The 17,864-nt window shown below is 40.1% G+C and overlaps 1 pseudogene; it reads right to left on the bottom strand.

Moving 5' to 3' along the window:
* Positions 1 to 535: 535 nt before the first annotated feature.
* LOC102410662 lies at positions 536 to 1,978 on the bottom strand (annotated as a pseudogene).
* Between the last annotated feature and the right edge of the window lie 15,886 nt (positions 1,979 to 17,864).

Here is a 17,864-nt window from a genome sequence, read left to right on the forward strand (position 1 = left end):
CTGGCCACTGGTCGAAAAAAGTATTGACAAATCCAGCTAACGCGCCAGGTAGTTTCCAGATTCAGATGATTTTCAAATATCTGTAGTGATGAACACTCATTAAAAAAAATAAAGACAAAGAAAAGCAAAACAAACCATAGAATCCTGAAGTACCAGGAAGAGAGATTCCCCACTCCCATTAACAATTTTGCACCAAGTATGAAACAGAAAGAAGGGAGATTCATCTATGGCTCAAGTTCTCCTTAAAAAAAAGAACAAAACAACACCACCACCAAAAACCAAAACAAAATAATAACTACAAAAAGTAAACAGCAAAATCAGAGGCAGAATATGAAATAGTAATATACTGTTTCAGAGTGTGCACCATCCTGCAGAACCAGGAAACTTAAGATGTGTTCTTAACAGATCCAATCCAGGCTGGATATGTTAAAAAAAAAAAAAAAACAACCGAAAGACGGCATCACTAACCACAATACATTATGAGAGTTTTAGAACCGGGGAGGGGGGGGGGGGGGGGGGAAGGCAGCAAAAATGCTCAGAAAAATTTGTCGTCAATTCTGAAATGGGGCCTTGTGACATCATCAGGATTAAGGAATACAGAGATGGACTTCCAAGGATTCTCAGTCACTAGCTGCTGCAGTTTTTTGGCCAGACGGTCATCGGGCCGGTTGAGGTCCCCTCCATCGGACTGCGGGGAGGGGATGCTGGTAGTGCTCCCTTGCCTCTGGAGCTCCAGCGTCAGCTGATTGGTTGCCTCGACGTGGTCGATGGCAGTGCGGACCGCGGGGAGCTTCCGCGCATGGAGCATGACCGTCTCCTCAGATGGGTGCTCCAGCATGCTGTACTCAGGGATGAAGTAACTGGGACACATTTTGTTGACCAGACAGTGTTGCAGGTCATCAATGAGGCCCAGCCAAAAGTGGGCTGCATAGTCTTCTTGGGCCAAGTAGTTGGCGGGAAGTCTGTTGCAGGCCCAGAGCATCATGCTCAGCAGGTGGTAGGGGCTGATAGCCTTGGGCCTGGACAGGAGTTTAATGATGATGGCTTTGCAGGCCTGACGCCTGCATGAGGCTGCTGCAGATACACTTCTTCAACTGCACCTCACTCCTGGCAAAAGACAGCCACCACTCATTGTCCTTTCCCTTGTAGAAGCAAGCTGGTACCAGGTAAAACCCACTGATGACTTCTTCCTCAGTGATCTTCCTATCCCAAAAGTGGTCCTCCATGAGCCAGATCTGGGCCACTGCTGGCCAACATTTGAAGGAGACCATCAGAACAATATCATACAACATGCAACTACTCCCCACACCAGAATGATGGAGATAATGGTCCCCTTCTTTTCCACTTTTTCCACCTTTGGCTTCCCTCTCTGGGGTTTCTTCTGTATCTCTGAGAGGCCAATACTGATGGAGTCATAGAACCAGTCGGCCACTTTGGTTGGAGAGAAAAAGTAGTTGGTGGAACCGTTGATGTGATCTACGATGGTGCAGCAGTCTTTCCATTTACTGATCGTCCCCTCGTCGAAGCACCGAAGGCTCAGCCAAGACATAAGGCTGAGTGGCGCATATCCAGTGTCACAGGCTGATTACGGTCATGCAGCTTAAGTGCTGGCACCAGGAGAGTGAAGTCCGTATCATAGTCGGTCCCTCGGACATAGACGTTAAGCTCATCTAAGTCCAGGTCTACCGCGCCTTCTCGGACTCCTCCAGAAAGCAGCAGGTACTCATTGGCCACTGGCAGTTTGGGGGTCCAGCTTTTGCACCATTCCCAGCATGGAAAAGATGAAATCCTTAGCTGTGTGAATCTCTAGTGCTCTCTGGTCGTCATATTCCCCCTGGTCGTGCTTCGTAAATTCTTGGATGAGTTTGTTCAATTCCTCCACCGGAGCTCCCGACCTGAAATCCAGCTCCGGGAATGCAGGCTTGTTGTTACAGCCCAGGGAGGCTCCCTTGCTGACAGTGGGAGCCGCCATCTTCATACAAAACGGGCCGAGTAGCAGCTCCGTGGCGGCGGCAGCACCCACCCCTCTTTTTGGATTTTCTTCCCATTTAGGTCACCAAATTCCCTCTCTTTTTAAAATTAATTTATTTATTTTAAATGTGCTGTTAATGAATTTATTTATTTTAAAAGGATAATTACTTTACCATTCTGTGAGTTTTTTGCCATGCATCAGTATGAATGGGCCATAGATACACATCTGCCCCACTCCATCCTGAATCCTCCTATCACCCTCCCCACCCTATACCTCCTTGTCACAGAGCACCGACTTTGGGTACCCTGCTTCATACATCAAACTTGCACTTGTTATCTGTTTTACATATGGTAATGTATATGTTTCACTGCTATTATGGAGGACATTTTCTTAGACCAGAGGACCCTTGCTGGACAAAGTAAAGAGCCTCTTGGCCAATCCAAGCCATGCCTTGTTCTTTTCATCAATCCTCAACTGTCCAGCTTCTGCCCACCTCTTTAGCTCCACTGCCAAAGTCATTCATTCTGCTCTAAAAGGAGATGTTGTTGGGTTGTTAGCTGCTCAGTTGTGTCTAACTCTTTATAACCCCTTGGACTGTAGCCTGGCAGGCTCCTCAGTCCATGCGATTCTCCAGACAAGAATACTGGAGTGGGTAACCATCCTTCTCCAGTGGATCTTCCTGACCCAGGGATGGAACCTGGGTCTCCTGCATTGCCACAAGGAGACGGAATCTTAGCAATTCTCCCTAACATTGACAGAAATTACATTAAGGTCAAACAAATACCTGCAGATCTTGTTAAAAGCACAGATTCCAATTCAGTGGGTCCAGGACAGAGCCTGAGAATCTGCATTTCTAACAAGTTCCTGGGTAATCCCCATGCTTCTGTTAGAAAAGTTGCAAAATGTAATGAATAGACATTAAATATTACTTATTTATTACACATTTGTAAAAGTTAAAGTGCTTGCTTTAGAGACAGAGAGAATAAATATTCAGATGTCTAGAGAATTCCCAGCTAGTGGTAAAGAATCCACTTGTAATGCAGGAGATGTAAGAGATGTGGGTTCAATCCCTGGGTTGGGAAGATGTCCTGAAGGAAGGCAAGGCAACACACTCTAGTTTTCTTGCCTGGAAAACTCCATGGACGGAAGAGCCTGGTGGGCTACAGTCTACAGGGTCACAGAGTCAAAAACGATTGAAGGACTAAGCATACACACACACACAGACAATCAAGAGTAAGACACTTAGGTCAGATTCTCAAGGATTCTGTGATATGTTTTAAGCATGAGACAGAAAAGTTGCAGAATTTCATACATATTTAGCATTGCCAGAGAAATGTTGCCTCAGGTTTTTATTTTTTCCTTTCAGGATTTTGCTGAAAATTCAGTTAATTGCGTATCTGCTGCTACCAAAACACTTTTTCATGCTACAGCGATTCATAAATCTTCCCTTATATGTAGTTATTAGGTGATGGCTCTGTCGGCAGTGATAGAGAATAAGACACTTGCAGAGGAAACAAGAGATCTTTGTGTTTGCTTTTGGCTTATGTGATGTCAAGTGGGTTCATCATGTATTTGGGAGGTGGTTATTATTTTGTGATATGACTACAGACAGGTTTAGATTTCAGAGTGTCAACTTACTTTAAAGAGTGTAAAGAAATAAAATATGATTCAAAAAAGTAAAAATAGATCATTTGAATAATAATACATCCTCAATTTAAAACAGTTTATGAAATGAATAAAGGTATCATGCAAATGGAAGCAATCTGAGTAGGGAAATTTTCTACCTTGTCACAACTAATTGCTTTGTGGATGTTTATTAGATGAGAAGCTTAAATTCAAACAATATCAGAAGAAAAAACTGAATTCTGTTTTCACCAATCAGACAGAAAGTAAAATGTTTATATATTTTTATAGGGTATAACAAAAAATGTACTGCCTTTGGAAAACTTGTATTTGTTTCAGTGAAAATATATACACATATATTTAAATAAAAGCTCATCATAATGATAAAAGGAAATTAAGAACATGACTTGGACCATAGGGGCAAACTAGCTGTTTTAGACCTTCTCTCTGTCTGAGAACACCAGAAATAAAATTAAGATAATAAAACCAAGACCTCAGATACAAGATTAATGACACTTCCAACCCAAAATGATAAATGCTACACTTAGAACTGTCTTTTAACTGTCAACAGAAATGATTGTGAATAGTACATTACATGGTGGTGTACTAGGTCATGTCCAACTCTTTGTGACCACATGGACTGTAGCCCACTAGATTCCTTTGTCCATGGGATTCTCCAAGCATGAATACTGGAGTGGGTTGGGTTGCCATTCCCATCTCCAGGGGATTTTCCAGACCCAGGGATTGAACACTTGTCTCCTGCTTCTTCTGCATTGCAGGCAAATTCTTTATGGTCTGAGCCACCAGGAAGCCCAATTTACCTCTATATAAAAAATTTCCAAATAATTATTGGACAATGCAGTCCCTTGGAATATGTTATCTCACAGTATTTTAAATATAAAGTCTTTATACATTCCTTTTTCAAGAGTGAGAATGAGTGAAACAGAAAAGAAAATAAAAATGACTTGAGGATATTTTGCGTTAGAATTTTTTAACCTCTGTGTAAATACTAAAAAATAATCTCTCCCTCTTCTGAATTCAACTTTGGTGAATAAGAAGGCAGTCTGGACCAAACCTCCTGTTGAAAAGAGCTAAATACAAAGAATAAAATATGTTTTTAAATCTTAAAAACATCAAATAAGCAGTAAAAAATTACCATTATACCTTATCAATGAGAAAACAAAGAAGCAACCTAGTAAAGAGAGACCAGGACATGAAAATATTAGAAAACATAAAAATATAAAATATGGCAGGGTAAATTTGAAAAGGAAACAAGCAGACTATGAATAAAAAATAACTGAAATTTAAAAGTCACTGCATAATAAAGGGGGTGGAGAAACACACTTAAAACAACAATGCCCATGTTTGATAACTATTGAATGAGAAGCATATCATATTTATTTTATGATTCTTATTATTTTGTATATATTTAAATATTCCCATATAATGAACATTCAAAAAAAACTCCATGCATGCAATTAATAGAAAATTGGACACTGCTAATGAGAAAGTTAAGGAATTGGAAATTAGAGTACAGAATAAAGAATCAAAATGAAAGTATGAAGAGAAGTTGAAGTTAAAAGATATAAAAGATAGGTTAAAACATTTTAATATTTTAAATGAGAAATCCATAAAGAAAGAGGAAAAGAATGAGACAGAGTCAATAATGAAATAGATAATGGGTGAGAACTTTTCAGATCTATTGAAAAATTCACAGTGCCAAGAACCTAGAAAATTTCAAGCAGGAAAAAGAAAAATGCTTACCCATTTTAGTGAAATTGCAGAAAATCAAAGATAGAAACAAAATTTTTAAAGTAACTAGAAGAAAAACATGTATTACTTTCCAAGGAATGGCAGTGGAACTGTCAGCTGACTTAATAGTTACAATGAAATAATGTCTTCAGAATGATGAAAAAAATTCCAGGACCTATAATTTTTTACTTAGTAAAATATTTCTTCTTATAAAATGGACAAATAAGAGAACTTGCAGACAAACAAAAACAGAAAATTTACTAGCAGCCAAGAGCAATAAATATAGTCTCCATGCATTTTGTCAGTGGCTGGCAACAGTTATAACTATACTTGTTATGTATGACAAATATAAGTAAGCAAGGCCGAAAGTAGAATTTTTTAAAAAGATTTCCATTGCTGAAAAAAAAGTTAATATGAAATTTTCTGACACAACAAAGGTTCAAATTATAATAGCCTAAAGATGGCATTCTAATTGCCTTTTATAAATGGTACCATATGAAATGGAGGTGTTGTGCAATCATACACAATGCAAAAATGAAACATTTTGGCTTTTAAAATTAAAATTTGGGTGATTCCCTTAAGTTAGAGAATGTGTCTTAAAGGAGTTTTAGAAGTTATCATAGAAGTTCTAGTGCAAATGTAGAATTCTCCTTAAAAGGGGGATAAATTGGAGTTAAGTCCGTGTAGGAGGGAGAGTACTGAAGGAACAGTGCTTAGCTCCTCATTCTGCAGAAGTTCGGTTCTGTTAACATTCAGTTTGTCTTGTACACACTGTTATATTTTAAATGGATAACCAGCAGGACCTTCTGTATAGCATAGGGAACTCTGCTTAATGTTATGTGGCAATCTGGATGGAAGGGGAGTGTGGGAGAGAATGGATACATGTATATGTATGGCTGAGTGCATTCACTGTTCATCTGAAGCTACCACAACATTGTTTGTTAACCAGCTGTACTCCAATATAAAATGTTGTTTAGTCACTCCTCATGACCCACTCTCTTGAGACCCCATGAACTGTAGCCCACCAGGCTCCTCTGTCCATGGGATTCTCCAAGCAAGAAAACTGGAGTGGGTTGTCACTGCCTTCTCCAGGGGATCTTCCCTACCCAGGGATCGCAGGAGGATTATTTACTGTCTGAGCCACCAGGGAAGCACCCAATATACAATAAAAGGTTTTTAAAAAGATCCAATTTGTCTAATAGGGTTATGATCACCTGCGTTTTCTTTTACTTAGAACATTTGCCCAGGCATTTTTCCTTAAATTTTGCTAATTTGTTTTCTGCATCTTTAACTAATCTCGATCTCAAGGGAAGAGAACACAAGTGATCTTCGTAACTAGGATGATAAACCAGACCCATCTTTGGGCTTTTTTCTTCTATATTTATTAAAGTTCCACATATAATAAGAATTTTAGAGTTCATTTAAAGAGACAGTTGCTCAGTGGATCACCAAGAAGAACATTTGATAAGGAGCATCAGTAACTCTGCCAGATAGATCATATAAAATACAGCATCTCTTAAACTATTCAGTCATTTGTCATCCATGTGGATTATTCTATTAGTTGGTAAAAGCCAGAGATGAAGTGGAAGATATGAAAAAAAAATGTTATCATGGAAGAGATTGGGTTTTAAATAGGGCAGATATTTAACTTACCAAACTAGGACATATTGAAAATAGGAGGAAAAGCTATTAACAATTTTGTTGGGACAACAGGTATGAACCAGTACTGTGCTTGGCAAAATGGGATATACAGTCACTTTGCTTTTAACTTATAAAAACGTCTATTTTACAACAAATAATCTCTTGGACCTTGAGCCACATAAATCCCCTGAAAAGTGCATTTTTTTCCAGCAAAATTTTTTGGGAGGTTATGTTATTGAGGAACTGAGATGAATATATGGGAAAAGTTATTTAATGGCATAGAAATCTAAAGACCTGCAAGGAGACTTAAAAATCCCAACCCTTGTTGCAACTTTTTAAAAAATATGTGGAATTATCAAAGTGCACATGAATCAAGTTTTAATATGCTGTATGATGGGTGGATGAGGCTGTCCATTGTACCATTTCTTTCTTTGAATTCTCAGGCATGGTTTGGCAGTGCAAAAACTATGTGTCATTAACAAATTCAATAAAAAGTAAATATATGGAAAAAATATATATATAGTTCTTCAGCTAAAATTGAAATGTCACGTTGCCTATTCCTATTCATGTTTAATCAGTGAGATGCTATTTTGGAGTCAGCCAGACTGAGTTCAGTTCTCAGCTCGACACCTCAATAGACCAATAAACTTCTAGGTTATCTGGCTTTTCTGTTTGCTAATTGTCTTATTTTAAAATGTGAGTAATAATAACAGAAACTACACCAGAGAGTTATTATAAGCTTAATTGACTAACTTGGTTTAACACTGCATTAGTCAACTTTTTCTGTAATGACAAAGAGCCCCCAAATCTTAGTGGTTTATAAAACAAACACTGACTTCCTGCTCAATTATATGAAGGCTGTGGGCTGGTTGGGCCTTAGCAGGATCTCTTTGACTCGGTTAGACCTGACTCAGCCTCACACGTCTTTTTATTCCAGATCCACGATGAAATAGGAACACTTCTGGGTCTTGATGTTCTCTTGAGGAGGGCAGAAGCCCCAGAGAAACAGAGACAACCCACACGAATGCATTTGAAATGTCTGAGTAGGCAAGGAATATTAATGCCCACTCCAATTAGATTGTCCAAAGAAAGTCTGAAATTGAAGATTCTCATCAAGGGAGTAGTGACGTGTACCCTGCCTACAGGGCAGCATGTTTTTATGTTGTGTGCTCAGTCCCTTAGTCATGTCCAACTCTTTGCAACCCCTTGGACTGTAGCCCACCAGGCTCCTCTGTCTGTGAGGTTTTCCAGGCAAGAATACTGGAATATAAGAATACTGGAGTAGTATGCCATATCCTCCTCCAGTGGACCTTCCCAACGCAGGGATCAAACCCCAGTCTCCTGCATCTCCTAAGTTAGCAGGCAGGTTCTTTACCACTGAGAGGTTCTTTACCTGAGAAGACCACAGGGAGGAATGGCAAGAGGTACATGACGGTGAACAAGCCATTCCATCTACTTTAGGAACTTAAAGCAAAAAAAATTTTCTGGCACATATAGCACTGTAAAAATGAGAGGGAATGGAAGCTCCCTGCCCCTTTCCACAGACCTTTTCCTCTTACATTAGGCTGCTTCTAAGTTATATCCTTTATAACTGGGGTCCCCAACCTCTGGTCATGGGCTGGTACCTGTCTGTGGCCTGTTAGGAGCCAGGCCCTATGGCAGGAGGTGAACATCAGCAAGTGAGCAAAGCTTCATCTGTATTAACAGTATTTACAGTCACTTTTCATCGCTCAATTCGGAGAAGGCAATGGTAATCCACTCCAGTATTCTTGCCTGGAAAATCCCATGGATGGAGGAGCCTGGTAGGCTGCGGTCCATGGGGTTGCTAAGTCGGACATGACTGAGCGACTGCACTTTCACTTTTTGCTTTCATGCATTGGAGAAGGAAATGGCAACCCACTCCAGTGTTCTTGCCTGGAGGATCCCAGGGATGGGGGAGCCTGGTGGGCTGCCGTTTATGAGGTCACAAAGAGTCGGACACGACTGAAGTGACTTAGCAACTCATCGCTCACATTAGCTCCTCCTCCTGTCAGATCAGAGGTAGCACTACATTCTCATAAGAGCATGAACTCTACTGTGCTTGAATCATCCCCAAATCATCCCCATCTCCCCAGTCTGTGAAAAAAAAATTGTCTTCCATGAAACTGGTCCCTGGTGCCAAAAAGTTTGAGGACTGCTGCTTTATAATAAGCCAGTAGAAGAAAGTTAAATGTTTTCCTATATTCTGTGAGCTGTTCTAGTAAATTATACCTGATGAGGGGGCTGTGCAACACCGCCCCCCACCCCCTAATTTATAGCTTGTCAGTCAGAAATCCAGGAGTCTGGGGATTTGCCATTGGTATCTGAAGTGGGGGCAGTTTTGCAGGACAAAGCCCTTCCCTTGTGGAATATGACTGACTCCAGTTTGAAGATGTCAGAATTAAATCAAATTGTAGGACACCTATGTTGTTTTAGAGAATTGCTTGGTGTGAGAAAAACAAAACAAGATGCACATTTGGTGTCAAGTTTTCTGTGAGTAGGAACAGATCATAGTAGCAGACATCCTAGGAGGTGTAACTGGATTGCAGGGAATTTATGGATTGTCCACTTGATATCTGTCTGCCTGAGTTCAACATGACACTGGTCAACCTAGCTGACAGAAGCTTGGTATGGTTACCAGGATTCACATGGATCACTGGGTAAGAGGTGTGGCCAGTGGGCACACAGAACCCAGTATAGTCTTCCAAAACTTTGCAAGTGAGATTGCTCTCTCTCTGTTTCATTGAGCCAGTGACTTCAGGAGACTTAACCATTAAGTTGAATCTGAAGATGAGAGTGATGGTTAATTTTCTGTGTCAAAGTGACTAAGTCATACTGCTCAGATATTTGGTCAAATATTTTTCTGCCTGCTTCTATGAGGATGTGTTTGGATGAGATTTGCATTTAAACTGGTGGTCTTTAAGTAAAACCGATTGTCCTCTAGAGTGTAGGTAGCCTGGTCCAGTCGGATAAAGGCCTGAACAGAATAAAAGGCTTCCCACCCCCCAGCAAGGGGGAGTTCTGCCAGCCGATAGCTTTCAGACTTCACACCAGCTGTTCCTGGTTCTACAGCAGACTGTTTTTGGACTAGGACTGCAATTCTTTCCTGAGTCTGCTGGTTTCCTTCTTCAGATTTTAAACTCCACAATTGCATGAATCAGTTCCTTAAATTGAATCTGTTACTATATCTATATGTATTTATCTATAGAGATATCTATGTCTGTATCTGTATCTATGTCTCTGAAACTTACCATTGAGTATATACATTATATATGTACACATCCAATTATATATACAAATATTTTTATTTTGCTGTTTAATCACCAAATCACATCTCACTTTTTTTTGACCCCATAGACTGCAGCCTGCCAGTCTCCTCTGTCTATGAGATTTCCCAGGCAAGAATACTGAAGTGGATTATCATTTCCTTCTCCAGGGGATCGTCCCACCCCAGGGACTGAACCTGTCTTTCATGAGTCTCCTATATTGCAGGCAGATTCTTTACCACTGAACCACCAGGGAAGCCTATAGATAGTATCTAATAGTCAGTCAGTTCAGTTGCTCAGTCATGTCCAACTCTTTGCGACCCCATGGACTGCAGCATACCAAGCTTCCCTGTCCATCACTAACTCCTGCAGTTTACTCAAACTCATGTCCATCAAGTCGGTGATGCCATCTAACCATCTCATCCTTTGTAATTACCTTCTCCTACTGCCTTCTATCTCTCCCAGCATCAGGGTCTTTTCCAATGAGTCAGTTCTTTGCATCAGGTGGCCAAAGTATTGGAGTTTCAGCTTCAGTATCAGCCCTCCAATGAATATTCACAATTTCTTTTGGATTGACTGGTTTGATCTTCTTGCAGTCCAAGGGACTCTCAAGAGTCTTCTCCAACACCACAGAAGGCAATGGCAAACCACTTCAGTATCCTTGCATTGAGAATTCCATGAACAGTATGAAAAGAAAAAAAAAATCATAGTTTTTTATAATATATCCTCCACTGCGGACAATTTTTAGATGCTTTGATCTCCCTTTTGTTTTCATTTCGTCTTTAAAGTCAATCCATTGTGCAACCAGGAAGGTTTGTTCTCTTTGAGATGAGAGAACCGAGGAAGTGGTGAAGGTGTCTTTCAAAAAATTGTCATTACTATTTACTTCATTTCATTTTTAGAAATTCAGATTTGTTTTGAAAATTAATTCATATTGTGTAATTTGCTGGGCTAGGTAAATGTGAAAGTTAGCCCTTTACTTATTTTCTCCATGTAAGGATAACATTGTTATTTTGAAGTCTGTAAATAAATATTAAAGTTGGTGTTGAGGTGCTGCTGATTCTAAGCCAAGAGGAAAGCATATCACTGAGTGATTTTTTTTTTTTCCTTAGGAAACAGATACATGCACATTTAAGTTGTAAGTGTGGTGAGGCTGTGCTCCAATGTGCAATACATTGTAGGTAATATGGTGTGACCTAGGTTTCTTAACTGAAACCTCCAGCTGGGATTTATGAAGACACAGGCTTCAGAAATCAAGGGATAATAAAATGATTCCTATCAGCATCTAAGGACAGCATTATCCCGTATCCTGAGGGATATAAATGAAGGTGCCAAGAAGATGTGTTATTTTATTTTATTTTTTGTAAATCAGAAGTATGTAGGATGAAGAGAAAAAGTCTCTTTGAGGGGTTCTGTAAAGACTATTGTCCTCTTTAAAGAAAAGATAAGGTTTAATTAGAAAAGGACCTCTCTGCTCGATGTGGGAGCAGCAGAAAAGGAAGCAGTCAATTATATTGGAATAAATGACATGAGGAGAGTATGTAACAATAGAGGAGAGGAAATCTGGGGTGGAAGGAAAAGGGCATGCAGGCAATACCCATCAGGAGAGGTGACGCTGAAGCAATGGTCCTAGGGAAGTAATCTCTATGGAGGTGATGTTCCTCCAGGTTTCATGTGTGATTTAAATATAGTAAATGATTCTAGTTCATTAAATTAAGCATACTTAATAGGACACCGCTTTAGATGTTCAGTTTTGAAAAATCTTTTGACTTGTACATTTGGAACAAGCTGCTTATTAGTAGCAAAGTTGTCAAGTTTGATTTCACTCCCCATGCATTCCTCAAGTTTCACTGCCAATTTCACAAACAGAAAAATTCTCAAGCACTGTCTACATGACTCTGTTAGCGCCTTTATTGCTGCCAATAACTTGAACCACAAGGTTCTGGGGACCAGAGTAGAGGCAGGGTAATCATGGAAAGATAACAAGAACTTAAAAAAATCACACACACAAATGACAAAATACCACAGGCAGGAGAGTGAGCGAGGGAGGCAGGGAGGGAAGTGGGCCTGGCTGTAAAAGAGGAGCAGCAGGGATCCTCATGGTGGAGACTTTTGTCCCTTGACTTTGGCAGTGGACACATGAACCCACGTGTGTGAAGCGATGGCAGAGAATGAAATACACACACGAATGAGTACATGCTACACTGGTGAAATCTCTATGGATTATGTCTGGTTGTGATATTGTACTGTCCATTTGCAAGGAGTTACTATAGGGGGACCTCGGAGAATGGTATAGGGGATTTCTCTGTATCACTTCTTACAATCTTAGGTTAATCTACAAAGTTGAAAAGTTAAAAGCCAGTAAAACAATTCAGTTACTTTAGTTTCAGCCATCCTCATAGGTGTGTGGTGGTATCCTCATAGGTGTGTGGTGGTATTGTGGTTTTAATTTGCATAATTTGTACTTACTTCCCATGCATGTGCTTTCTTTGACAAAGCGTCAGTTCAAATCTTCTTGAAGAATATTCAATTCTTTTAATTGATTATTTTATTTCTTATTATTGAGTTTTGAGAAGATATGCATATATATGCAAACATTTGTTGTTTAATCGCTAAGCTGTGTCTGAATCTTTTGTGACACCATGCACCGTAGCCCACCAGGCTCCTATGTCCAAGGGATTTCCCAAGCAAGAATACTGGAGTGAGTTGCTGTTTCCTTCTCCAGGAAATCTTTCTGACCCAGGGATCGCATCTGGGTCTCCTGCATTGTCAGGTGGATTCTTTACACTGAGCCACCTGGGTAGCCCTATATACACACACATACATATATATTATCTAAATCTATCTACAGGGGCTTCCCAGGTAGTGCTAGTGGTAAAGAACCCAGCTGCTAATGCAGGAGACATAAGAGACACAAGTTCAATCCCTGGGTTGGGAAGATCCTCTGGAGGAGGGCATGGCAACCCAGTCCAGTATTCTTGCCTGGAGAATCCCATGGACAGGGGAGTCTGGCAGGTCACAGTCCATGGGCTTGCAAGAGTCAGACACAACTGGAGTGACTTAGCACACACATCTATCTACACAGTATTCTGTCTATGGGATCATACCAAATATGTGCTTTCTGAGTTTTTTTTTTTTTTTTTCATTCTATGACTTTGCATTCTCTTACCAGTGTTTTTGAAGATAAGTTTTAATTTTATGCAATCTAATTCATCAGTAATTTATTTTATGAATTGTACTTTTGATATTGTAGCTAAGAAATCTTTGTTTAACCCCATGTCACAGAGATTTTCTCCACACCAAGTGGTGGTGATGACATGGAGAAACAGAACTCTTTTATACTATACTACTTGTGGAAATGACAACTGCTACAACCTCTTTGGAAAATATTTGGGAAGTATTTAAAATGTTTTTTGAATATTGACACTACTTTCTGTTGAAGTGTATTTGATTTATAGGAATTTTTTAGAATGTCGACCTATTCCTGTTATATGACTCAGTCATTTCACTCTTAAGCATAACCAAAAGGAAAAGGAAGCATGTTGTCAAGCGCACAGATGCTCACAGAAGCTTTACTGTAATGGCCCCGAACCGGAAACAATCCAAACGCCCAATAGATGAATGAATGTACAAATCGCAGCATATCCACAGAATGGTATAATACCCAGCAATAAAAATGAGTGAAGTATTGAAACACATACTACATACTAGTCTCAAAATAATTCTGCCAAGAGCCAGAACTCACCTCCCCTAATGGGTATATAATATATGATTCCTTGTGTATAAAAACTCTAGGAAATGCAAACTAATCTATATGGACAGACTGCAAATCCTGGGTTGCATTAAAAAGGGCAGGGAAGGGAGGAGTGGAGAGAAAGATTACAAAAGGGTATTAAGGGTGGTGGGTGTGTTCACTAGCCTGATTGTGATGATGGTTTGACAGAGGTGTATGCATGTCAGATATATCAAACTGTGCACTCTAAATATGAGCCGTTTACTTAATAAAGCTGCTAAAAAAAATACCAGAAACAAAGAGACACTCCTGTTTGCGCTTTGGTTGCTGAAAACTGCTGCCCTAGGACTGGAAAGAGCCCTGCCTACTCCCCAAATCCTTCCTTCTTACTAACAAAGCCTTGAACCAGGGTTAGAGGGGCAGAACTGCCCAGCCACCCTCCCACACTCTGCAATTCCAGAAAAAGATTCATTGCTTTTGCAGAAGGTGGAAGCAATGGGGACCAATCGGCCCACAATAGAAGAAAGAAACTCTCTTGGTCACAGAGTCCAGGTCCAGTGATATAAATTCTGGGCAATTTCTCTAGTCTAAGACCTGCTGCACAGCAAGGGAAGAGTCGGGTGGAGGTGGGGAGGAGGTGGAGAAATTAAGAAAGCCCCACACCTGAGACACCGGTTCACAGGGGCAGCTTAAGGCTAAAGCTGGACCAGGATCTCTGAGAAAGAAGGTAAATATGGAAAATTGTTTCACTGACTTAGCTCAGGAAGAAGTGAGCTTCCCAGGCACTAGGCCTACATGATATTTCATCTATTGAGGCATCCTGGCTTGGCACACTTTGACAAAGTTTCTACCAAAATGGCAGGCTCTTGTTTTCTAGTGGTAATGGGAGAGGTCATGCTCAAAAGTAGGGAGCACTGTGGGTCCATCTCAGACCTTGGCCATCTTTTCCTCCATCCACCAATGAAAAGCAAAGTCTTTAATATCAGAAGACTGATTCAAATCCTTCTGCATCTCATTGGATGCATTTTTTAGGTGGAAGCAATAAAGTATAAACTAGCATCTATTTGAAATGCTAGAGGCATTAAGCACATTATCTTTTTCCTCCAAATGGTTTGTGCAGGAAAAGAATGATGATTATTGTTTTATCCTCTGATAATTTGGGGGACTAGTCATCAGTTGCTAGATGTTAACTTTCATTCTTTACTAAAAGATATTTCTGCATCATGAGGCATCTTGAATAGATTAAATTGCTTTAAAAAAATGAAACATTAATAAGCTGTTTAATATGGAATTTTGAAAAAATGTCCACCCTTATTGTTTATTGAGAGACACTTCTGTAGATTTTCCCCCAGAAGAATTTTCAAAGCACTACAAAATCATTGCTCAATTTAGAGCTAGTTTCAATAGTTCTCCTAGGATTGGAGTGTAATAAACACATTCATGTATTTTTTTTTTCTTTCATTACATGTTTCTTTGACAGATTTCAACCATTTCTGTCTCAGGGAATATCAACTTGAAGAACTTTTTAGTTAGAGGCATTTTAATAGAACTGCCTTTTTTTTCTCCTATAAAGAAGATAAATGACATGAGTTAAATGATAACCACTAGCACTTTACTTGACAAAATATTTAACATTAGCTAAAGTAAACAAGGAAAACTAAAATGATGGTAGTTATTTAAAGCTGGGAATGTGAAATTCCTGTTAATCCACAGCATCTACAGGCAGTGCTTCCTGCCACATTGTGCAGTTAGCAACCCACCAACACACCAAGACCTCCATTCTGTTGAGGTCCCTGCCTCACAAACAGGAATCCACCATAATTGAAGTTGGTTTGAAATGGAGGGGTGGCCACATTTCTCCTCTCTGTTAGAGGAAGCGTGAAGAGCATGGGTGTTGGAATCAGATGGAAATATTTCTGCTTCTCTTCCCCTCTTAACACCTTGGCTACCTCAGGCCAATGAATAACAAGGACCACAACGAAAATAATAGTTGATAATTATTGAACACCTTTATGAGTCAGTCTTTATAATAAACACTGTATGCATCAATTTTTCCACTTTTCACCACGATATTATACAATCTCTCCTTCAGATATGAAGTTCGGAGGAGCTGGATATCTTGCCCAGGGATGCATGGCTTCTAAGTAGCCTAGTGGTTTAATTAGCACTTTATCTGACGGCTTTATGAATGTAGGATGACATTTGGGTATCTACCAGCAAGAGACTCTGCAACCCAGGTCCATGAGTGGATCTCTGCTTAAGGGATAAGAAGGAATCTGCAGCTAAGAGAAACCAGATATTAGCCAGACAAACAATGAACTGGTTTGTTTATGGGCCCCATCACGACATGATATCAATGTTAAGGTCAAGGGTGCCAGTAAGACTCCTTGATTTTTGGCAGCATAAAACTGGACCTAAAAGTGAGGAGGCCTAACCCTGCACACCAGTGGAGAAGTAGTTGCACCTTCCTAGGGAAGATGCAGAAGGAAAAGAATTCTGACTCTCAAGACAACAGAAACCAGCCACACTGAAATCTCCCCTCAGTAGTTAAGCTCTATTACCTACATTTGATCATTTTCCTGTATAAATCAAGTTTGAAAAACAAAAGAAAAGGTTTACTTCCTTAAAAGTTGTTTTGTATTCTTTTATGCAATGGTCAGTCAGGTTCAATCACAAGAGAAGATACAGGAGGGGCTCAAGAAAGAAACGAAGCTTATTATACTCACAATTCCTGGAGTCAAGAAGCATGACATGTCTGCTATATAGGGTCATTCGGGAAAGCACGAGGGTGATCCAGAGGTGTTAGAAGGCAGGACTCAGGGAGACTTTTTAGGTCATGATATTTACTGGGGTTTCTGAGGGAAAGACACAACAGGTTGGAGTGAAGAGTTTAAAATTGGCTAATTTGAATAATTTCAGCAAGCTTTGGGCTGTAAAGGTCATCTCTAGTTGCCTGGTACCTGGCCCTGGACTGATTAAGATGAAGGACTACTCTCTCCTGAGTGGATGGACCACAGACAGAAGGTGAGGCTTGGTTAGTTTGCATGTCAAATACATGCTCCTTCTCAGCCCTTTGTTATCTCTAAGAATTGTCCAACCCCACGAAGGGCAGCGTCTCCCCAGACAGGTTTTTCTAGTATGTCAAAATATTACAATGCTCAGCAAACAAAAACCATACGTGCAATACAAACATAAACAACCTAGTAAGGGAATCTGCTGTCCACATGACTCAGTCATTCTGCTTCCCATGTCTTGGACTTTCCAACGCAAATACCCTCTGAGCTTACAACCTTGGTCTCTTCATCCCAGAGTGGTGTGTGTCAAATTTTACTGTGACATCTTGTAAGACTGTTAAATACCCAGAGCCTTGGAACCTAATTCCCAAAGATGTGGATTTAATATTTCCTGGTAAAGATCTAGAAACCTGAAATGTTAGCCATGGCACAGATCCAGGCTTCTTTGGCACATGCTGGTGAAATGTACACACACATTCACTCAGACTCATGATCATACTTGCACCTAAAAACTCCAGTTCTATCACCTTTTGGGAAACTTTCCAAAGCTTCTCTCCTCCCTGGATTAAACCACTGTGATTTTTCACAGCCAGTACTTAAAAAAAAAAAAGAAATTCTGGATGGAGGCCACAGTCCCAGTGCATGGCAACTTCTACATTTGGCTTTACAATGAGAGATTTGCTATCCTCCTCAAATAAAACATTTAAAACTCAGGCCTCAAAAGCTGGCAAACATGGTAGCATAGGTGAGGGAAACTGCTTCACATTTCTTGCAGGCTCCTACATCAAAAAGAGCAGAATGAACCAGAGAGAAATTTAGGCAGTGCCACATCACTTCATACCCAC

The sequence above is a fragment of the Bubalus bubalis genome, chromosome 2 (genome assembly GCF_019923935.1).
Source record: "Bubalus bubalis isolate 160015118507 breed Murrah chromosome 2, NDDB_SH_1, whole genome shotgun sequence".
NCBI lineage: Eukaryota > Metazoa > Chordata > Mammalia > Artiodactyla > Bovidae > Bubalus > Bubalus bubalis.